At 43.8% G+C, this 24693-nt stretch overlaps 1 protein-coding gene and 1 pseudogene across 1 annotated transcript in view; one reads left to right on the forward strand and one right to left on the reverse strand.

The window, feature by feature from the left end:
• Window positions 1-24693, forward strand: part of Chn2 (chimerin 2) — a 299931-nt gene that overhangs the window by 116220 nt on the left and 159018 nt on the right. The gene's annotated exons all lie outside the window — the stretch shown is intronic.
• LOC114096182 (ribosome biogenesis protein NSA2 homolog pseudogene) lies at window positions 17163-17934 on the reverse strand (annotated as a pseudogene).

Below are 24693 nucleotides of genomic sequence, written 5' to 3' on the forward strand. Positions count from 1 at the left end.
GCATAGAAATGGAAATGTGTATAAACTGTGAAAATTTAAAAGGCATTAGATGCCATAAATGATTTTATTAATTTCTCTGGAGGTTTGATTAGGTGAAAGAAATGATTTACTTAAATGACCATGGAAAGAAGTAAACCTATGCATCAAAATTGAGGAGAGAATTGCTTTGTGTGTGGGTGCTGTGGAACCAAAGTGCATTGTCTACATCCCTACTCCTCCAAGTGTGACCTGTGGAACATCAACATTCATTTATGGAAACTTGATAGAAACATAGAACCCTAGGCCCCATTCTAGACTGACTGAATCAGAAGCTGCAATTAGCAAAGTCTCCAGGTAATAGATATGCACGCTGAAATTTAAGAAGCACTGCCCCAGAGTTGTTACAGCATTCATTCATTTTTTTCCATTCAAAAAACATATTTTGTAGCTTCTTCCATCTGCCAAACATTAAATGAGGCACTAGGACAGAGAGTTACAACAATGAGTAAGACATGGTCCTTGCAGTCAAAGAACACATCATTGAGGAGAACTTAGAGGATATATTTAAAGTGAGGCTTGGAAGAGTCTGTGCTTGACTGTGGGATGCCAGGGTGAGAATATGGATGCTGTTCCAGTGGTAGCCCCAGGCATATGAGGGTTATTGCTATGTTTACAAGAGACTAGAATGTAAAAGAGAATGCGTATAACCTAAAGCATTGAGACTGGGGATAGCTCTGAAGTGTTTTAGGTGGAAATGTCTCCTGGGCCCTTGGATTTGAGAGCAAAGACCAGCAAACCCTGTCAGCATGGACCAAATCCTGCCTTCCCCTTAATTTTGCAAATAAAGTTTTATTGGAACACACTCTTTAGTTGACTTAACCATCTGGCTGCTTTCATACTCTAAGTACAAGTTGGGTAGGTGCAACAGAAACTGGGTGGCCACAAAGCTGAGATGTTTTCTCTCCAATCGTTTTCAAGAAGTTTGCTGACTCCTGCCCCTGAACACTGAGAAAAGAGACCTGGGATGGAGACAGCTATGTGGACTTCATAGCAGCCAAGGAAGTGAGTGAGCCCATGCCAGAAGATGGTATATGAGAGGAGATGAGGGCCAGGTCAGAGCCCTGTAAGAGACACTGATTTCCAGCCTCTTTGTGTGCCTCAGGAAGCTCCTCTAGCCAAAGTATTTTTTTCCCCTTGATAACTTTTGCAGTAGTTATTTGATTTTCTTTTTATCTTGACACTTGCACATTTATTAAACCAAGAAACTTAGCGCTAGTTCAGCAAACCATCCTGCATGTAATTTATACTGCTAATAATTTAGCGGATGATGTCTGGTAACAAATAACTAGTACCTTCAAATCAAAACTGTGAGTAAACATGATCGTTGGGGCCTCACAACAGAGTGGAATCTCCTCTTCCCGTGAAATAGAAAGGGAAAATTGAATTTACACGTAGATGTGTTTTGTCTGACTGCTGTAGCTGGCAGGGTTACACAGAGGCGTCCACAGCTCTTGCAAGTTCCCTGTCCTCCTACTACATTCCCAGAGCAGTGCTGACCACAAGCTCCCCTTTTCTTGGTGCTTTGCCTAGGTGTGAGATGCTGGTCCCTCAGTCACACAGCAGAGGCTCAGAATGCAGGGGCTGAGAGGGGAAGTGGGATTCTCCTGATAGTCTAGTGCCTACAAACAGAACCTCGTGTGTGAAATCTGCACATTTAAAGTCATTCGGGGCCATAAACTCTTAAGTACCTCTAGCTCTTGCATTGCTGTAATCACAATACCTGACAAGTACAACTTAGAGGAGGGAAAGTTTATTTGTGGCTCTTGGTGTCAGAGATCTCAGTCCGTAGACAGCTGACTCCATTGTTCTGGGCTGATGGTGAGGCTGAACATCATGGGGGAAGGGTCCAGTGGAGAAAAGCTTCTCGAGGTGGAGTCAGGACACAGAGAGAGAAAGGGAGGGTCCACAGGGAAGAGGCACCTTTCCAGGAGAGGCCCTCAGTGTCCCACCTCCTTCAGTCACGCCCTACTTGCCTACAGTTACCACCCAGTCCATTCAAACTAGGAAGGACTGATTTGGTTTCAGTTCTCACAATGCAATCATTTCACCTCTGAGTATTCCTGCATTAACAAGAGATGGGGGGGGGGGGGGCGTGTTGTGGCTCAGTGGTAGAGTGCTCACCTGGCATGCATGAGGCACTGGGTTCGATCCTTAACACCACATAAATGTAAAATATATTGTGTCCACCTAAAGCTAAAAAATAAATATTAAAAAAAAGAGACATCTGGAGGGACACTTTATATCTAAACCATAACAACCTCTGAGGAATCACATAGAGGTCTTTGTGGGTACAACATTTTAATGAAATCATAAGAAAAGGAAAAGGTTGCAGCCATCTGTTCTTAGCCTACTGTGATTAGAAAAATAATGCGGGTAGTGTAACTACAGGGGTCCCAGGTGAGGGGAGCTATGGAGGAGAGAAAGGCTGCAGGTGGAAGTCAGCTCGGCACCTTCCTGATGGGCAGAAATTCAAATCTCATCCTATTTTATACTAGCACAAAGGTGTCTTTTGTATTCTCTGGTGCCAGGCCTGGTGCATGGTACCTTCCTGACATCCTGTAATTTCGCATCCTGTGGATACAATTCAGAGTTGCAAAATGGTTGATTTATATTTAATCCTTTGATCCTTAGGTCAGAGGGACTCCAGTAGCTCTTTTGATAGGCCCAAGAGATAGTGGTGCCAGATTACAGGTGCCCCGTCTTCTCCATTTCCACAAACCACTGTATTTCTGGCATGTCTCTCCCTCCCTCCCTCCCTATGAATGCCTGATGCTGCTGTTCACAATATGGCAATGTTAGGGTTTTCTGACAGGGCCCTGGATCCTCAGGGCCTTTGTTTATTCTGGAACCAAGTGGCACCAAAGCCTGTGTCACAGCTTGCTCTTTAGGGGGTGAATAAAACCAGTGTTGCAATGCCCAATTTCTTTGTGTAGCCTCCCCTCCCCCACCCCAGTCCCTGTCTTTTGTTATTTCTGCATTTTTGTGACTCTCCACTAGAGGGTGGAGCAGAGGATTGATGAATATGATAATCATGGCTACTTAGAGTGGACTGTGCTCAGCACTTGACACATTAGCTCAGGGAAAACTCCTGGCTCTCCTCATAGATAGGCCCAATCCAATAGTTTTTTTTTTGGGGGGGGGGCGGGTATCAGGGATTGAACCCAGGGATGATTCACCTGAGCCATATCCCCAACCCTTTCTTTTTTATATCTTATTTAGAGACAGTGTTTTATTAAGTTGCTTAGGGCCTCACTAAGTTGCTGAGGCTGCCCTTAAACTCAGGATCCTCCTGCCTCAGCCTCTGGAGCCAGTGGGATTACAGCCGTGTGCCACTGCCCCCAGCTAGATATCTAGATATCACTATTCAAGAGGAAGCAAGGGAGGTGCTGAGAAGTTAAATCATTTGCCCAAAGCCAGATTGTCAAAGCCAGAAAGTGACAGAACTGGATTTAAACCAGACCAGTGTGGGAGTTCCTAACCACCATGCTAATTGACAGCAGGAACTTCAGACACAGGAGACTTGAGTCCCAAGGCGACCAAACTATGGCTTAGGATTTTTGCAGTCTCTGCTTCAAGGAGGATATCCATTTGTTACCCCTCGTTCCCCTGGGCTTAGACACACTGTTAACCAGTGGTGACAGAACCCGCAGTTCTGAATAACAAGAGCATCCTTACAAAGTTTGCCAATGAGGCTTGTCTGCCGGCATCCCCCCAGATCTGTGACTGTACATTTTCTGTAACTTCATTATAAAAAATTCTCTTTATGGAAAGAGAGCAAGTGAAGTAAATATTTAAAAAAACATCAAAACCAACAGAGCCACTTTCAGGGTGCAGCCTCTTCCTTTACTCACATCTAACAGCCAGTTGGACCCCAGACTCTAACTGGAATAGCGACATTGATGGCTGTTTTCAGATCTTAACCTGTTAGAAACTGCCTTGCCACAGCTGGATGCCTGTTTCCCCTTGGGTTCTCTCCTTGCCTGGTTTCTTTCTGTCTCCCAGGGCTCTGATCGGCTCCTTCCAGGTTGAGGGGAACCTTCTGTGGAGCGGTTGTCTTTGGCCCTCTCCCTCTGCCTTGGAAGTGCCCTCTTCCTTTCACCTCCAGCCAGCTGAAGACATGAATCTGCTCCACATCGAGGCCACATGGATCCCATCTTATTTATTCTCAAACACCAGAATCTAAGTCACTTAAAATTAGTCTTGATGCTGTGAGCAATTAGGTAAATTTCTCCCTTATGGGACATTTGAAAGTGGCTTATTTTTAAAACTCCCTTTAGAATGAGTTCTCTGACACATCACTGTCTCATCTAAAAAACAAGCTCCAAAAGATCTTTATAGATTGTTAGCTTAGTTGTAAAGGTTCATTGGAAAAAAGTGGTTGAAATTCTTTTCAAGAATTAGATTTCTAGTTTTCTGTGCATTTCATCTACGCATGCTTTCCTAATACGTTCCTCTAGTGTAAACAACCCAAGATCTCATTGCAAGTGAATAAAGAGTCTGTAAATTGATTTCAGCTGCCATGCTCAGTGCTCATAGTCTACAGCCTGTTCAGCGGTAATGGAGGCTGACATGGGAAATGCATCCCAGGGGTCAGGCACTCACAGCTGTTCCCTGGAGAAAGATATACACTTATGATCTCTGTTTTGTAGAAGGGAAAGCCAGACACAGAGTGCTTGACCAACTTGTTTAAGGTCACACAACTCTTAAGTGGTTGAGCTGGGATTTGAACTCAGGCCATCTAATTTTAGAAACTGTGTTCATACCTCTTCTTTTATACCTCCTGACACACAGACAAGGAAGGTTTAACATGTCCTTTACAGATCCCATGACTCTGAGAGACGCTTGCCAATCTAATTTAAGGCATACGGTGTTAAATACCACAGTAGAAACATAAAATAGAGTGCTCTTAAGCCCTGGATATTTTCATGTGATGTTAAAAGCCATTTGGGATCTGCTTTACATCCCAGAGAATGATCAACTCCTCAGATAATTGAGGAAAATGAGGTTAAATGAGATGAAGGTCCTATCGAAGCTGTCATTTCCTTGTCAATCACCACTAATAAGGGTCAAATGACTTTTCTCACACTGTTTCCTAAGAGCTGTACTTGCCTCCACCAGCAGGTCCCTGCTACCCTGGAACCAAAAGTTTTAATTCAGTCCTCAGTTAGTGTTGCTTTCAAATGCTTTGTAATAAGGACAGTGTCCTACAGAAAGATGGAACGTGGCCTACACACCCTTTTTAATGGAGATGTGGAAAGAACGAGATTATCAATTCCAGACCCCAGGATGGAGTAGAATTTGCCATGTCTCCCCAAGCTCCTGCGCCTACAAAATGGGCAAAATACAACCTGCTCCCTCCTCTTCACCTAGTGGGAGTATTGTGAAGATAAAAGGCAATAATTGGTGTGAAAATGCCCCGAGTTGCCTAGATGAAAGCTCTCTGTGATCCCAGCATCTCATTAGAAAGGCTTTATTGGGATTTCAGTACAGTTTGGTGGCTCATAGAAGAAGCTCTTCCAACTGGCCGGATGAAGTCCTAGGTCTTTATTTCCAGAAGAGGATTAGTTGCTGCAAATATGGGCACGTTGACACTACCCAAGACAGGGACAGCCTGGAGGGTGAGGACAGAGGTTGCATCTTTTGGGAAGTACTGTCTGGCCTTCCTTGACAGGCTCCTGTGATGGATCCCTGCCTCCTGCAGCAGCCATTGGAGATGTTAGGGTGCACTGTTTCTGTTGGGCCTGGACGGCCCAGAACACATCCCCATCTGGCCGTTCAGCCCAGGCCTGCCCAGATGTTATTGACTCAGTTCCTTCAACCATGTCTGACCTGATGAGGTTTCGAATCCTCTCATTCTCTTCCAGACCTATCCCAGTCCTTCCTTAATCTTAGAAAGGGGTACCTAGAACTTTGCCTAAATAGTCCATCCAAAGCAGACCACCACGTTATTCTGCAGACATAGCTGAAGATGAGAGTTTCTTGGTGGCTTTGTCCTACTTCAAGTACTATTGAGGTTACACCAATTATAATTTCTACAGCTGTATCATAAGATCTCACTAGGTTGTGTCTCCCCAACATTAGCGATGCTTTTTTTTTTAAAAAAAAAAAAAGATTTTCAGCAAAAAATTATACTTACCTCTCTTAAATTAGAATTTTATCAAATTTCACGTTAGACTGTCAGATCTTTTTAAATACGCATTTTGCCATCCAATGTATTATTGACTTCATCCAGGATGTAGTCCGAGCTTCTAAATTTTTATTCTACAAAAGGGATAGAGCATACTTCCTGCAAATATGCTAATTTTAATTTGATCTGTTATACGTGGACAGTTTGGGTAAGAATACTCTCTGCTTTTGGTTAAATATTGCCTGGGAGTAAGGCCAAGAAATGTTTCCCTAAAACTAATTCATGTCTATTATAAATGTCAATCATCAAGTTGTTCACCTACTTGATTGGACTGATTTCTGTCCTGTGTGTTGTAATGGCGTCCTCAGTTCTTTGCTAACTCCATCTTGTCTGCTTCATTTTCTCTGATCTCCCGATTTTGTGGTTTTATCCTAGAAAGAAGTGACTGGCCCTAGTATGATATGGTTTGTTCCTAGAGAGACTGACTTGGCTCCTTGGCACCACCAGGCTCAATTCCCTTTACAACCCCCTCTCCCATCCCACTGATACTTTCTGGGATCAATTTCTAGTCCAACTACTTATATCTTGGAGAAATCTTGTTTCTTTCTTTCTTTTTTTTTTTAATTAAATGGAGACTTTGTTTCATTCCTTATTTCTGGCCTCCCTCTCATGGATGGGGAAGCTGGAAGGCCTCGCTGGCAGGTTGACCATCTCATTTGAACATTTCCTGTTAGCCTGAGGTGCCGCTCATCCAGGTGTGAGATTTGAGTTCATTTAGAGCGTTAGAAGTTTTGGTCCTCTCCAGTTTACCACACAGTGGCTTCTGTTTTCTCCTTTGCAATTCAAATACTGTTCTCCTTGGCAGGGAAGCCAATGGCAATTGGAAAGAAACTGTGACATCCATCAGCATCACATATGGATGCCAGCCAATGGACTCAGGCCTTCTTTGATGTTTTTCTGGTTCTGAGCCTCCCCAAATTCTTTTCAAAGCTTCTTCCCCTCTGTGAATGACCTTTATTAAAATACCAGCATGTCAGAGGAGGGGTGTACTTTGGAACATAAACTAACCAATGAAGTGCCAACATCTTTATTAGATGTACCCTCTCAGTTGCAGAGAAGGAGATGGATTTTGAAGGAAGACACCCTGAATTGCCCACTAGGCTGGCCTGAAATATTTTAGCTTCTGGTACCACTGAGTGGAGAAGAGCCATACTCCATCCTGGAGTCTTGTTTGCAGGAATGAAGAGCAGAAGAAATGCAGCAGAAAGAAATTTGGGTTAGGAATCAGGAAGGCGGGCCGTGTTCCCAAGATCTGCTTCTAAAACACCTCCAAGCTTCTGTATCCTTCTCTGTAAAATGAGAACACCAAATCAATTTTAAATCATCTGTAAAGTTCTTTCCAGTACAAAATTCTGAGGTCTTTTATCCTGATCATATCCCAACTATAGCAACACAGTTGGCTCTGTGTTGCACAGCCTCTCTGGGCCTTAGATTCCTCTATTTTAAAGTATGTCTAGTGGTATGGTTTTCTACATGGGCTGGGGCTTCACAGAAGCCTTCGGCAAAGCAGGGTACGAATCAGGAGGAGGGACATCTGGTTTCCCCTCCCTGTTCAACCAGAGCAACCCCAACTTTACCTTTTGGTCTTTCACAAAAGTTTTCATTAGAAGACAGATTTTGGTTATCCTTGCTTTGTTTCGTGTTTGCCTACTATGGACTGTTTCTGGAACTTGTTCATGTAGTATGATATCCTAGATGACTCTGAGGCCCCCATGTAGCTCAAGATTTAGATAGGAAGTTCCTTGAGAGTTCTACATTACCCTCCATATGCCCTATAGTTCTCCATATGCCCTAATGTATAATAAATAGGTGTTCAATAATGTTTGTTGGGCAAACAGAATAATAATAGTGATAAATATCAGAGAGTTCTTAATTCTATGTCAGGCATCCAATGTTCTAGTCGGTGACCTCAATTAACCCTTAAATTCAGCCTATAGGGCAAATAGTATTTTATCCCATAGCACAGGTACAACAATAGAAATAGTAAGACTTGGGTGGGAAAACTGATAGAAAGCAGAACCAAGGCTTTTAATCACCTTGTTGCATGGCCTCGTTTCCATCTATGGGACATGAGGACCAAAATCAGGGATGAGGAAGCTGGAAATCCAGACCCACAGGAAGAGGAGTATCATCTGAAGATAATCCCTGGAGAGAAAGAGATGATTCCAAGGTGTAGGAGAAAAGGCCTTGATGTGAAGTGGAAGGTGGATTCCATACAATTTCCCAGACCAGGAGCATCAGTATCACCAGGAGCCTTATTAGAAATGCAGAATCTCAGGCCTCACCCCAGACTTCCTGAATGGGAAGGACTGCAGTCCCTTTTCAAAAGTTTGTATTTTAATAATCCCTGGATACCAAGGGATTCTGCTGTAGGCAGAATGGCTGCTGTAGAACAACTCCAGTGACTGATTTTGCTCCCTGAAGAGTGGTGACGTTTCTGGCTTTCTCACTGTTGTAACAAAAATTCTGAATCTACAACAGTATTTTGAAGTAAACCTGGACAAGAAGTTTGCTTGGTCTGAAAGATTCTAGGTATCAGATTCCTTTTTTCCAACTTCTGTTCAGTCTGTGACCTGAGGCCCATCACTTAACTCCTGATTCTTTGCCTGTTCAATGTGGTTAAGGACGCTGCGCTCCCTTATTGGGACAGCCAGAGAAATGTGTAATTAGTGGTTGGGAAGCATCTAGTGCCCAGAGCGCCATATAAATACTGCAGGATAATAACTAGTTATGGCCTTAAATGCCGCCTACAACTTGACACATTTAAATTTTCCTACTTGAATTTGTAAAGTTTGAAGTTAATCTCACAGTTTGGTATTTGCCCTGATTTTTTATTTTATTTATTTATTTTGTTGTTGTTTGGTTGGTTTTTGCTTTTTCTTTGTGCTTCTTTTAAAATTCCAGAGAAAGTAGTTTAAGAAAATCAGAATCTTCAGAGAGAATAACAATCAAAACATAAAGTTTGATTGTTAGACATGGATTCTGCACAAGTTTTGAACAGAAAAGTGAGAGATGCCCCATGGGTTCAGAGGTTATTGGCACCTAAGATACTACTGGGGCTTTGAGGTTCTAGGCTGTGAGTCTTCAGAGAGCTCACCATATCCAGCATTTTCATTTCTGCTTGATTTTGTAGTGACCCTCCCTTTCCTATTTGGAATCTGAGAAGTTTGCACAGTGTTTTCTACATGGTCATTCTTTATTCGACTTTGGCAAACACTTTCTTTTTTTTAGGAAACCCTACTTGCTCTGCATATACAATCATTTGAGATTAGATTTATAAGCTTGCAGGCTGGTGTGTTTTCCTCTAGTGTGAAATCTGTTTTCACCTTAATCTTAAGCAACTGAATGGCCAAAATAAAGACCCAGATGAAGACCAGCAAGAACACTCCTTTTGAGAATTTGACAAGGGCTGAATTCATATGGAGAATAGAAATATGGATAGACAAAGATAAGGACATAAAACAGCTTTTATAGTGACTGTGTGGTATGAAGAAAAATACTAAATAACCATGGCTTTTATTTTGTATATTTTAACTTTAATATCAGAGCATAATTACTGAGCAGGAAAAAACCTCCACCCTTTTATTACCATTTCCTGACATTTTAAATTACACACTATTGCTGAATTTAAAAAAGAAAAAAAAAAAAAAACAGAACAGCAGAATGGATTATCCAGATCCTGAATCAACACACTAATTTATAAACTAAGTCTAAAGTAAACAATCTTATTTCTCCGTGTGTCTTATGCTGGAGGTCAAATGCTCACCATAGCTTAAAATAACAAGTTGAGACATGTTTTCATAATTGGAAATAAAAAAGAAGTCCCACCATCTGCTAATAAAAAGAAAAGTTTTGCAACAAAGCTAACAGCTCCTGTCATTTCTGAAGAAACATCTCTAAATCCTTCAGAATTTGGAGCTATGGGAGCTGAAATCACCAGGATGCCATGAACTGATGACTGATTACCTGGAAAAATCATGCTTAGTCTTAGAAGGCCCACGTGGAATCCTTTTGGTAGTTGGTCCAACTTTCTGTGTGGTGTTATTCGTTGCAGACTGAAAAGTGTTCCCTTTTCAAGTTCAAATGAGTCAAGATGAATTGGAAAGACAGCAGCTTCTCCCTCTACCCATCTCTCTATAGGGCATAGCTGGACCCAAGGATGGCTTCTGTCTCCACAGAGCTCAATGGCGATTGCGAAGCACTACAATAAATGAAATAGCAATGAGTCTGACAAATTGCAAGTGTTGGCAGCCAACAGAAAGGAAGAGTTTAACTCCTCATCTTGCACCCTAGCATTAAGCCTTCAGATAAGGAAAGAAAAATAGCCAGCCATCAGGACAGTGTGCCCTTCATAATGGAACATGATTCAGCCAGAGATATTTCCTCATTTTTTGGATCACCTATCTTCCCTGAGCTTGTCTTTTCTTATCGGGTGTAAATTATTTGTTTGCAATTTTTCTGAAATTGCTCTAAGAAGATCAATAGAAAACCTGCGAGGAGAGAGAATATAATTTCACTACCCTCGGTTTTCTGAAAGTCTGCTGTTCTTGAATTGTGTGCTTCCTGCCAGGCTGGGGATAATGAATGCTTCGTGCGTCCTTAATCCACAGAAAATCATCAAGAAATAAGTGTGTTTAGTCATCGTTTGGACCACCACAAAGTGTTTTAATATTACCCTCTTTAGTTGGCAAACTTGTACAATAAAGAAACTGGGTTTGATTCAATTAGATAATTTAAAGTTTCCTCTTGTAACTTTTAAAACAGGAACTGCTGCTTTTCAGAGAAAAGCTATTTTTTTTTCCTGAGGACTCTGAAGGCAGTTTTCTGTCTTTCTCTCTCTTTTGAATTCCCAGAGCTCTCACCATCCAGACCATTCATTTCTCACTCTTCTGTATCCACTTTCATATGCCATAATTCTCTTTTTATGCCCTAACCTGACCAGACTATAAACTCCTTGAAGGTAAGAGTCATTGACCATATTTCTTTATTTCTTAAGGTGCCTAAATCAGCAGGTGGTCAGGGCAAAAATTTATGTAGTATTTAATCATGTTTAATGAACTAATTCATTTCTAATTAGAAGTTTACCCTCATTTTGTTTTAAAATCATAAAGTCATCTAAGTCTCTTTCTAAAATGACCCTGATTTCGTATACCATAGTATCCTATACTAAAGTGCTTCTTGCTGGCTCTGGGTGTATAGGATAGTCTGGGTATTATACCTTTTGGATCTTGTTTGAATCAGTGTTGCTGGGTTGAATGAGTTCATCTCAGTACACAGGTCAGATTGGACCATTTCTTTGTGAGTTGGAAATAATTCAGAATTGACACCACTCTTGAGAAACTTTCATAATTGGAGCATGTTAAGAAAGAATACTTCTCTTAGATGGGTATTATTTACTTACTTATTGCAATTGATAAGGAAGTAACAAAGGTGATCTTTCTGAAACTTGTTTTCAGAATTTAACTTTGGCTACCAGTTGACCTTCAAGAGACAAACCCATGCTCTTGGATGTTGTGTGTGTGTTTTCCAAAAACAAAGGGGTTATTTAGTATCTAGACCATATCATTTAAATTCTTAGAAATCCCATAATTGCAGATTTGTGGCATGTATATTATATGAAGAAAAGAAAAATAACCCATGAAACTTTGAGGACTTGTTTATGCTCAGAATACATCACAGAGGAGTAAAGAGGAGAGTGTTAGTGGGGTGTTATTGATTTTATTTTTAGAAAAAAACAAGTGCACAGCTGCTTATATACATCGAGTCAAAGCAGAAGTTTATTACAGATGTGAAATTATGCTGTGTGTACCAAGGATAAATGTTTATTCATATTCTAAATTTAACCACCCCCACACTTAAAGGTGGCACTTGGAAGTCAGTTTGCCATTTTGGCTCCTGTGTCAGGAATTCTCCCTGCTGCCACGTGGGGCAGAGGCAGCGCTATGGAAAATGCAGAAGGACAGCCAAGCTCCCTCCCCTCCTGTCAGGTAACACATTTGACTCTAGTTTATAAAAGGTGAGTCAGAATTGCTGTAAAAATAGATGACCAGAGTCACCGCCAGGTCTTGTTTTAGCCTGTTCTATGATCTAGAGGGATCCAGAGGGTGCCAGAGGTCATCAGGTGGGGTCCTGCAGGGGACAGAAGGCACACTCAGCTGAGATGTTGGAAAGAAGTTGACAAGGTGTAGCCAGGTCAAGAGAACCACAAGACTCCAAAGCATCCAGGAATTTCCAACAGGGCCCCTGGGCTTAAAGGGGCAACAGGAAGAGGTTGTTTTGTTGGAGCCTGGGTTCGGCTAGAGACACATGAGAGGGGCTAAGACAATGGGAGTGGTGAGGGTCACATCTGCTGCCTAGACTTAAGCAGGAGAGCAGGAGGGAGCAAAGGAGTAGACACCCTGGCATCTCTCCTCCTGCCTTCCTGTTTCCTCCCACGCCTCCCATTGTCTGAAACACTGGAAGCCAGAGGCAAGGGGTCTGCACTGTGTAGTTAGTAGAAGTCGACCCCTGACCCCAAGAGATTCCCAGGGAGAAACAGAGAAACCCCTGTCAGAGAGACAGTTCTTCCCTTCAGATCTAAAAGTGACAGACAGCGATTTTTTTTTTCCTGTTGAATTGCCTGGGAGATGGAGAAGTACAGGGAGTAGTTAAAGAAGGGAAGTGAAAGGTCACCCTAAGGAATCAGAATTTAGGTGAAGGTTTGACTTACTTGATTTGAAAAAGACTAACGATATGATTTATATCCATGAGAACAAGAAAATAAACTGTCAGCCTTGTGGAGTAGTGGTTAAGAACATTCATGGTGGAGTGAGAAGTTCAGCTTCCATTGGAGCTTGGCCCCTTACCAGCTGGGCTATCTTGGTTAATTTTCTCTCTGAAGCTCTGTTGCTTGTTTTTAAAGTAGGAATCGTTATATTGTGCTACTCCCAAAGGATTCATGGAAAGCTGAAATGGGAAGATCATTGCAAAGTGCTTGGCCTGGGACATAGTCAGCACTCAGTAAATATAGCTACCAGATGCTAATACAAACTTCAGAGAGGCTGTCTCAGAAGATGTCCTCTCTGCGTAGGAAGTCAACAAGGGTGAGGATAAGGGCATGAGGTATTTATGTTTATTGAAAAGCTGCATGAACTGCAATATCCTGAAGAGTGCTCTTTTAGTCTGTTTTCTGTTGCTCTAACAGAATGCCAGAGACGTGGCGGGTTATAAAGAAAGGAGGTTGATTTTGGTTTATAGTTCTGGAGGTGGAAAAGTCCAAGAGCATGGTGTGGTATCTGCTTGGCTTCTGGTGGTGGGCTTATGCTGCTTCAACTCGTGGCATAAAGCAGAAGGACAAGCTTGTTTGTGCAGAAGAGGTAAAACAGAGGGACAGCTTCACACTATAATAACTGGTAACTAATCCCATTAGATAAGAGCCAGAACTCCCTTGAAAAAGGCATTGATCTGTTCATTGGCTCCACCATGGACCAAACACCTCTCATAAGTTCCCACCTTCCAATAATCATGCTGAGGACCAGGCCTCAGCATGAGTTCCAGTGAAGACAAAGGGTATTGAAACCATGACCAGTGCCCAGCCTCCTGTCACATCGTTGAGTGAGAGTCTGGCTTATCTCCCTGATGTTGGTGCCTGTGGGCTGGGGAGTGGGGTCAGCAGCTAACTAAAGGAGGCTGGGCTGCTAGATTCCTATCAGAATAGGGCTGAGAAGACAGTGCCCCAGGCCTTGATCTTTTCTGCCTCCCCAGCTTCAGACTGAGGTTGCTTTTGAAAGATTTCTCAGGGCCCTGCTCAGAATCTTGCTCTGAGAAGATGAAACAGCATGAGGGAGTCATATGATAAGAGCACACCAGGAAAAAAAAAATGAGGTGTCTTGAGAAAAAAAAAAAGGATCCAAGGAAAGAACTGCAGATGAGTTGAGTCCTTTAAGTGAGTCCATTCTAATTGTTTAGTTTTAAGAAATGAAAATGGGAAGCAGATTGGATGAACATAGCAACAATAGCAGACTTGAAAATTAGGGTCAGAATGCTGTCCTAAATCCGTGACACGTGGCACAGGTGTGGATTCAATGTGTTCCTACCATTGGCACTTTCCTGGCTTATTTCTGCTGCAGCCCTCAACTCCTTTCCAGTTGATGAGCTGCCGCACCCCCAGCCCACCCACAAGCCAGCGACTGCCCGGGCAGTGTCTTCTGTAGTGGAGACCCCAGCCTCAGATGTCAGCGATGGGGTGTGTGTGTTAGCTAGTGAGAAGGGCCAGACAGTAGCACAGAATACACTGTGCTGTGGAGCCTGGCAGTCTGTGACATTTTCAGGATTATCTGGTTTTTAACAATCTGTGGATTTGACCATCCTGTTGTAAGAAAGTATTTAAAATACACCTGCAAAGCCAAAGATAAATAAATTCAATCTCATGGTTATAATTTCACCACGCAAGTTGAGACTGGAAGCTTTGGGCAAATAGAGTTGTGGCACAATTATGCACAATTATGGCTGGTGTGGATGTCCTTAAGGAGAATCCAACTTAGGTTTTTAGATTTTGTTTTGTTTTTGTTTTGTGTGTGTGGTGCTGGGGATTGAACCCAGGGTCTTATGCATGTGAGGCAAGCATTCTACCAGCTGAGCTATATCCAGCCCCCAACTTAGTCTTCACCTCAACTTCGTGGTCACTCAGTTGGTTGATCAAACAAACATGTATTGAACACCTGGTGTATACTTAGCATTAGGCTTTGAGAGGCACTAAAGAGAAGAAATCTACAGGGGAGGTCTGAGGGCTGAGGTTTGGGGGACACACAAATGGTTCCACTAGTGTGGCTTCCAGTGGGATTTCCACCTCTCTTTCATTCCTCCAAGTGCCAGAGGACACTGCCTGGGAGTCATCATGGTAGGAGTTCTGCCTTGAGCTGCAGAGTTAACCTGCCACAGGCCTTCAAGAGAAGGTGAGACAACAGCTCCCTCCTAAAGAATCCCCTATGCTGTCTCCCTGCTTATGACAGATTGCAAGCAGCCCCTCTGTCCCAAAGTTGCTGGACCCTCCTGCAGTTATTTGCCTTTGCACTAAAGATCAGCAACGGTGGCCTTTGTTAAGATGCAGACTCTAGTGGACATGGTTATTTTTGCTTTTGTAAGAAAGCACTTTCTTCAAAAATACTTAGTGTGGCGCATGCCTGTAATCCCAGCAGCTTGGGAGACTGAGCCAAGAGGATTAGGAGTTCAAAGTCAGCCTCAGCAACCTAGTGAGGCCCTAAGCAACTCAGTGAGACCTTGTCTCTAAATAAAATATGAAAAAGATCTGGGGATATGACTTGGTGGTTAAGTGCCAATGGTTCAATCCCCAGTACCAAAAAAATAAAATTAAAATTAATGCTTAATGTAGACCAAAAAGTCTCCTTCCTTCTCACCATGCTCAGAAGTGAAAATGTCATCCCAGCCCTTTCCCCTCCACCCTCCCTGCATCCCCAGTGCACCCAGCCTAGAAACTACTCATCCTTCACTGCCCAGCTCCATGGTTATCTCCTCTCTGACATTTTTCCCATCAGCGTCCCACTCAGTGGTGCCAGGAGCCTGGCTCCTGCCTTTGCATTTACACAGACCCACCCCAGTGACCCCCTTCACCTCTGTTCCTCTGGAAGCAGGAACTGCTGGAGGGGAAAGACCCTGCCATCTATGTGTCCCTAGGGCCTAATCTGGGATCAGGAACAGAGTGACGGGTAAATGTTTGTTAAGTGGACAAATTAGGAAATGAGCAAGTGATCTTTTAGAAAGGCACAGGTGTGTAAATACACAACGGCTCCTTACGACAGTGGCGCCGAACATAGACAAACAGAGGTTACCAGCACAAACAGCCTCAGACAGAAGCGATTAGAGAAAGGTTTGTTTTAATATTTGGTTTCAGCTTCTGGTAGTGGAAGCAGGAACTTTCACGTGCTTCAATTAAGAAGACAAATGTCCTCCTGGGCAAACAGGGAAAGGATGTGACTCTGCCACCAGTACATGGCATGGCGGTTAAAGCCTTATGAAGACATGCAATGCCAAGATAACAGCAGGGAACGGGCAGGGGCCTATTCTTGCTCTGTTATGCAATGTAAATACTTTCTCTTGCAGAAATCATTGAGACCACTTGTTGTTCTTCTTAGCCCTTTAATTATAGACTCTCTGATGCTGTCACCTACCCTGCTGCAGGACGACAGGCAGGCTTTCCTTCCTGCATACATTGCTCAAGCACTTGGCCTTGAGGTGACAGTGCTTGCTAATGTGAGCCTAATGTGAGTTCTGCATTCGCATCTTGCAGGGCCTCCCAGGGCTCTGCTGCAACCGCAGGGTCCTTGTTTCTCCCTCCTGGTGTCACAGGCATGCTTCTCAAACTGTTTTCTTGTTTTGCTTTGCTTTGTGGTGTGGTTAGTGAGGTGTCTGAACTGTTGCTTGTGCATGTGTTTGTGATCTTCAGAAATATTTTTTTGCAAGAAGTTATTTTTAAAGCAAGTGATAAAGAAACCCCAGAACACTGAAGCCTTGGAGCAAAGCAAAATCTGAGTCTCAGGAGGTTGCTCATCACTGAGCCAACTTGTCTGCTAGCCAGCTGACTGGGCCCCATCTACTGTTATATCTTACTCAAGTAGGTCAGGATTGGGCTGCTTATAAATGAAGACAGACAATAAACTTGTAGAAAGACCCAATAACAGGTTTAACATTAAGAAGTAAATGTAATTCTCACAATAAAATGTGATAGGCCAGCCTTCCCAAGATGACCACTGGGTGACCAAGGACTGGTCATGATTTCTTCTTCTTTTATATTTATTTATTTATTACAGTTTAATAAATAGTTCTCTTAATGACTGCAGAAATGTAAGGCTGTTTGGTAGTATTCAGAAACATCACAGTAATGGTGTTTTTTCTGATTGATTTGTAGTCTTTAATAATTAGAAGGAGTGTAAAACGTCTGTCAAACCATTAAGACTGCATTTATGCATATATCATTTTCAGGATTATTGGTAACCTGGGCCTATTTTCCCTAAATAACTTTGCCTCTTTGTCTTACAAGGCCCAACTCCCTCACATTCACCTCAGTGACTATACCTTTGGTAGTAACACTCAAAGTTGTATATTGTAGGGATGAAGGATTCTTTTTCACCCCAAGTATTGGGTAGGCAAAAGGTGGCTTTCAGTTCAGGATGTGTTACATGGGCCTTCTTGAGACGTAAGCCCATTGGTCTGATGAATCTGTCATGTTTAGGTGTTTTCTTGTAAAGCCTTCTCCAACAGAGCAGACTTGAGCAACCCTCCTCTTCCAGGCCTTCTTTATTCTCTTTCCTGTTTGAATCACTTTTAAGACTTCTGTTTCTTCCTGGGCACCAACCTTGGGAAGGGGGGACTTCCCCTTCCCCCCCCCTTCTCTTTTCACTTTTGTTTAATCTTGTGGAAAGTACTTTCACTTGGGTCTGTCCCTCTCTGTCCAGGAGATAGGCTGGTACTGCTCCCTGGGGAGTCTTTTCAGCCATTCTTTTGTTTGGTATTTCTCTTTTCATGCATCTTTTTCATTTGTATTTTCTCCGCACCAAGCTGTGTGTGGTAGAGTTTGGCCTTCAGACCAATCTTTTTTTTTTTTTTTTTGCCTTCTTTGAATGTTCTCCACTTTTCTTCTTCCTCTTTTTCTCATGGTAATCCAAATGATATCCATATTTATGGTGTAATTCAGTATATTCATTTTGTGGCATGGTGACAGCCACAGAGCTGCGGGCACAGCCTCCGGGGCCAGAAGCAGCTCTCAATTTCCAGGTACCAAAGACCCAGGAGCTGGCTCCTTGCAGCGCAGAACAGGAAAGAGCTTTAAAACTGCAGGGTGAGGAGCACGCATGTGCATCCTTTCTGAGCCTCTCTTTAAACCAGCTGGCCATGATTTATTCTTTTTTAAAAAATATTTATTTCTTTTAGTTGTACACAATGTAGTATGCTTATTTTAAGTCCTTTGGGTATAAACCTAGAGGTGGGCTGCGTAGGGGTCTCTGGACATATAGCAGTCCTATTCTGAGCAATCAGAAATCAAACATAGTAGTCAGGTATATAGTAAGATGGTACTTTTATTATGAAAGGCAGATGGGAAGACTGTTAGCCAGGTGGGCTTGCTAACCACTGAGCCCCAGAATTAAGCAGGCTTACCTGTGCCCAGGTGCTGCAAAGCTAGACCACCAGAAAGCAACCCTTCACCAGCAGGACAGAGCCCCAAGGGCTGGCCAAAGCCAAGACAAATCATTTCCACCTTTCCAGTGAAACAGAATAGGCCAGGCAGAGAGAGTCCCCGAGTTCCCTCCCTGAGCAGCAATGCTTTCTAACACTATCTTCATGCAGAAGCATGTGCTCATCTGGACTAATTCTCCCCACATGGAGATGAGGAAACTGAGGCCAGTCTGGCTTGAGGTTGAGGGAGGAGCCAGCAGTCACCCAGGACACTGAGAGTGGAGCTGGGACAAGAAACCCATCGCTGCCTCTCTAACTTCTCTTGGTGTGTTGACCAGAGGCAGCCATCTGATCTTGCCTGGGACCCTCAGTAGAATTCTTTCCTTCACGTTTGGACACAGAGCCCGTGACCCTCAGAGGGGCAAACTCCACCACCACTGGCTGCTTTCAGCCTGTCAGAGGACAATGAGCTGGAGAGTGCTGACCACTGTTAGTGAGCAGCTGCCCACATGCCCATTCTTGATATGAACTGCTGCAGTTATAGCAACCACACCAGTCGTCATGACTAGTGCCAGTTGTAAGGAATGGCTGTGCGAAATCCCAGCATTCATTCATTGCCAGACCAGTAGCAAGTTGACAAGCCAGGCCTAGGCATGGGCGGAGTATGTATTGATAATGAGTTCTGGGGAAGAGTCACATGCAATACTGGTCCTACATAGAGGGCCCTTTCAGATCATCAGGGAGGGATGCAGGGAAGGACAGGAGGCAGGAAAGTAGGGAGAGAAAGGGGGAGGGAAGAAGCAAGAATGGGTGGAAAAGGGAATTTTAGTTGTCAGAATTCACTTTTCTAAACGATGGCAGAAAATTGAATAATGTCACCATTATTCTGACTTCTCTAGTACTATTTTTTACAACGCTTAAACCATGTTTTATCATTGAAGCAAACCAGAAATAAAAAGACCTGAAATTTTCACTTTGGCTTCTGCATCACTGATTCCTCTATGGGGCTGAGGCTTTGAGGAGAAAAATCATTAGGCTCTGAAGCAAAACAGATCTGGATTTGAATTTCACTTGTTCACTGGGCATGTGACCTTGGGAAAGATAACTTAATCTCCTTGAGTTTCATTTTCCTCCTCTCTAGGAGATAAAAACACTTGTTAGCCTCGGGACTTCTTAGGTGCCTTGTTAGCACCTTGAACTTTCTCTATAACACTTTTCAAACTAGTTACTTGCTTAATGTTACTTTGACCTTGTTGCTGGACTGAAGGCAGCTTGAAAGGAGGACTGTTCTGCCTTAGTCACGACTCTGAATTTGGAATGCTGTGCCCAGCATGGAAGTATTTGCTGGAAGAATGATGGGTGGATGGGTGTGTGAGTGGGTGATGGGTAGATGGATGGGTGGATAGATGGGTGAATGAGTAGAAAGATGCCTCAAGAAAATGATAACCATTCAATATAATATGTCTAAAGGGACTACCCCAGGATCTGGAACATTTCAGGCACTTAAAAATTCTTTACTGCTTTTGGTGGAAGACCTCACCTTTTTTTCTATCTCTGTGTTTCAGGATTCTCTGACTCTCAATATAATAGTGGGCAAAAATCTTTTTTAGCTGGTCAGTAGCAACATTGGTGGGGACATGGTATGTGGGTTCCTTTCATGGGAATTTAGTCTTTCATTGCCACAGCTATTCTATATCTGAAGAGACACCAATGCCCACAGTGAACTCAAGCCATTCAGAGGATATTGTTATAATAGGAGGAAAGGGTGGTTCTTCTCTCTCTCTCTCTCTCTCTCTCTTTTTTTACCTGAAATTGTACCCAGGGGTACTTAACCACTGAGCCACATCCCCAGCCCTTTTTTATATTTTTATTTAGAAATAGAATCTCACAAAGTTGCTGGGGGCCTTACTAAGTTGCTAAGGCTGGCTTTGAACTTGGGATCTCCTGAATTGTTGGGATGACAAGCGTGCCCCACCATGCCTGCCTCAAGCGACTCTTCTATATGGCAGAGGAGAAGATTGCTGGAGGTACAACCAAATTGTCCCCTTCTCTTAGCGCTAACCTCCTCAGGAAGCATAATTACCAAGATGTAGCTATGTAAAATAATCTCTTTCCTTTCCATTCCAACAGTACTTCAGGCTACTTGTGCTCTGCCACGTGCCACTTTGACCTTATGTTATAATGCCATGTGTGTGGCCAGGGGCCTGACACTCAGCAGGCAGCCAGCTCGTGCTTGTGGAGTGAACGAATGAGTTGATGTCTTATTCATCTCCCGATTCCTCGTGGTTCCACTCTGATCTCACATTCATATCTGCACCAGTGTCTAGTGCAGTATTTCCTGCCAAGTAGGCCATAAGTGCTAGGTAAATATTTGTTGGATGAACAAATGAATGCCCAAAAGGGCTTCTGGAGGAAAGCCAGGAGGACCTTCCTGTGATGAAAAGAATTTGTAAAGAGGCCGGAAAATGCTGGAAAGGAACAGGGAGAGGAGAGGCAACTCTCTAGCCTGAATGGAAGTACTGGTTGTGAGGTTGTCTCTAAAGAAAGAGCAGAAGAAGAAATGTGCCTGGTCAAGGAGAAACGACCCACCAGGAAAGCAGCCCATCTGCTGGGAGAAGTCTGCATTTTCTAGAAACTTGGAACCATAGATGGAGAGAGGACCCTGGGGGATGCAGGGTCTGGCAAACGTTTTGGCAAAAGCAGTGAGGATGATACCCAAATTGGAGCTCCTCTGTCTTTCGTCGCCCTCACCCCTTTGTTCCCCTTTATTGCCATCATTTGTCTCCAGGTAACTGCCAGACCTCCCACTCACAAGTTCCATCTTCTCTATTTCCATTCACCCTCCATCTCACTTGACTGTGGTTTCTATCCACACTAATGCTGCAAGATCACCAAACCCCCTTGTTGCACAGTGACAGGTCCTGTCCTGCTTATCTCCCTGGAAGGGATTCTGAGTTGTTGACCACTTCCCCCTTATGACTCATACTTTGCCCCCGTGTTTCCCCATCCCGTGGTTTCTCTCTTATCTTGCTGGTCTCTGCTCATTTCCCTGCTCTCCATGTGCCTTAAATTTTGATGCTCCTGCAGGATTCTGCCAAAGGCCTTCCTGTTCCACTCTGAGTATCCACCCTCTGTTGAACCTCGATTTTGGTGACTGCAGCTGCTACCTGTATGTAGGTTTCCCTTCCTAGAACCCCAGCCCAGGTGTCTCTTCTGGACTGCAGGCCTCTTAGATATACCCAGTTGGCTGTCCCAGAGTCATCTCTTTCCAACAATGGACAGCCACAGCCATTGCCATCTGCCCAACCTGTTTCTCCTCTCCTCTGCTCATTTCACCCTCTGAAGCCAGAAACCACTCATCTTCCTCTGCCTATGCCCCAAATCATTCCCCACCCCCTTCTTAATGTGGATTCGATTCATCACCAAGCCCTGTAGATTTTCTCTTCTCGGTATCTTTCAAATACCATTTTCTCCCTCTCCACTGACACTATCAGAGCTCAGATCATGGTGTCACCCACCTAGGTTACTGAGCAGTCAATTGGTTTCACTGTCTTTCCTTGCCTCTCTTTCATCGTCTCTTCCTCCAATCCAGTTTCACACTGCAATAGGAGTGACTTTATCACATTTAAGCTAGATTCTGTGTTCTCCTTGCTTGCCTTTTCCCTTGACTCTGGAGCAAAGGTAAGCTCTTAACATAGTTTTAAGCCTTTAATTATCTGACCCCCAGTGTACTTGTCTAATTTATCCTTAGCTGCTCCAGAATGTCTCCTACCTCAGTCCTCCACCATCAACTACAGCCAGCAGGCGGAACCCCTTCAGCTCTCAGAGTTACATTCTTCAGGCTCATCTTGATTTCTGCATCATGTGCCTTTAGCCAGTTTGTCCACAGAGGCCCTCCTCACAATTGGCTGCTGCATTTGGTGTCCTGGTGACAGGGTACTTCTTTGACCAGGCTCAATGTGCTGTAGTACCAGAAGTCACTCATTCTCCTCTTTATCTTTGGAGACCTTAGGTTTGGCTTCTAGATCCCACTCTTGTGGGACTGCTTCAGAAGGAGTCCTGGATAAGGCTGCTCAAGGTCAGAAGTAATGACCACAGCATGGAGAAGGGTTCAACTGCCCCAGGCCAAAGGCCAAAAAGTCCTACCATCCACACTCTTTTTACCCATTCTCTCCTTCTGTGGCAGTTCCCTCCTTTTGGTATCCCTCAATAGAATGCATGTTTTGAGTTTCTATCATGTATCCAATGCTTTATTGTGCACCTACTATGCCATAGAATACAGCAGTCAGGGCCATTCCTGGTTTTCCATTTGTGCCCAGCTGAAGGGGACAAGTGAGGACTACACTCAGCCCTGGTCTTCCCTCACCAGGCCATGTACTGTGGCTTGGGGTTGTGTCTCCAGAGGGAGCCTCTTCTTCACAGACAGGCACTGTGCAATTGCAAAACCATCTGTCTAAGAAGGACACCTTGTTCTAAACTCACCAAAGGTATCTATTAAGCTCAAGATGACCCGGATAGCCAAGAGAAAGAAAAATGAGATGCTTGGTTTCACAGTGTGGTCTGTCCAGTATAGAGAGGTAACATGAAAAAAGAAATGGATGAGCACAGAGAGTGATAGGGCTCTTCAAAAAATTGAAGAGTCTCTGAGAAAGAGGAAACTGGTCTCTGAGGAGACCTATCTGAAGAGCCAGGACATGTAAGCCGACCTTTGGTTGATAAAGGAGCTACCCATGTGTCAGCCAAAGGGAAAAGACTGCACAAGACCTCTAAGTCTGAAATGATCTCGATGCAAAGGATCAAAGGAAGGCCAAAGTGGTTGAGGTAGACAAATGGGGTGACCAGGGAAAGATAGCCAGGTGCCAGATCGAGCAGGGCTTCCTAAGCCCCCCACACCTATACTGCCTGCCTGTTTATCATGGTAACACCTAAGGCCTGGATCCATGTTTATTCAGTAAATACCTCTTGAGTGGGAGCATCTCACCAAGCCTCAGTGTACAGAATACTGACCCAGGATAGAAGCTCTGTGTGGCCCCAGTGCCCTCTAGTGACCACAAACTCCAGCCCAAGGCACTTGGTGGCTTCATCATCTTCAGATAATCTCTGCATAGCCTTGTCCCTTGAACTCAGCCTGAGGGGCTAGCAAATTCCACCAAGTTTCTGAAATTTGTCTCATTAATTATTCTCTGCAAGTTGGACTCAATTACAAACATCTCTGTTACTGGATCCAGAGTCACGTGCACCTCAGGCCTTTATCCCTTACCCAAGAAACATTTCCAATGAGAATGATACACAGATGTCTAATTTCCCAGGGGAACATGGGAAACTGATACAGGGGATAAGCAAGAATAAGGAAGCTCTCCAACTGCCTCATGTCTCAGTGTTCTGCAGTGGTGAGGATAATCTCTAGATAATCTTGCAACTTGGGTCAGGCACCAAGTGACTGCAGTGACCTGGCAAGACCGTAGCCACGGGCTGCATACTTTGAAGGCTTCTGATGGTTGGGGACAATGTGTGCTGCAGACATATTGCAGCGTGTGCACAGACACAACACCCCACTCCTGCTGTTGTTATTTGCTTTCATTTGGATCCTAACCCATTCTGGGCCCATTACGCTAATCACCCAACAAATTCTGAGCTGTCATCTCATTGTGAGGCTGTGCCATGCCTGATTGAAAAACCTGTTTTCACCCAACTTCCTTGGAACAAGCCCACTGCAACCCATTTGCAAATGTGTGCATCAATAAATCAAAAGCGATGGCAGGGACTTGGTTTTTCTGGGAAAGTAGATGACAAAGGACAGACCTAGTCCTTCCATCATCTATTTCCCAAAGGATCCCCCTGCCCCCAACACATTATGTGCAGCTTTAGCAGAAATATTCTAAGGAATATGTCATCTCCAAGTTGGAAGATCCTTCTCTGTAGCCACACGCCCTCCTCTGCTCCTCTGGTTTCCGAAAGCCCCTGCGTGTGTTTTTCCACTACCCTAGTCATCCTCCACTGAGCCAGGTGAAGGCAGCTGGCAGTCCTTGATGTTTACAGGTATTTCCACTCCAGTTGTCACCTACCCAAGTGAAGCACATGGGTTCTTTGATTTTTCTTCATTAATCAGTCCCCAAATTCCTTTACACTTGCTCCTCAGGGGATTCCATCAAATCAATATATTTCTGGAGTTCAAATTGCCTGGAAGAGGATTGCCTTCCAGCTACAGCCCCCCAAACATGTGATTCCTGTATTCTTCCTTCACTTCCAGGCCATATGTTTCTACAAGTTCATTCCCAGGATTGTGTAGGGCCTCCATT

This window comes from Marmota flaviventris, chromosome 1 (genome assembly GCF_047511675.1).
Source record: "Marmota flaviventris isolate mMarFla1 chromosome 1, mMarFla1.hap1, whole genome shotgun sequence".
In the NCBI taxonomy this organism is placed as follows: Eukaryota; Metazoa; Chordata; class Mammalia; order Rodentia; family Sciuridae; genus Marmota; species Marmota flaviventris.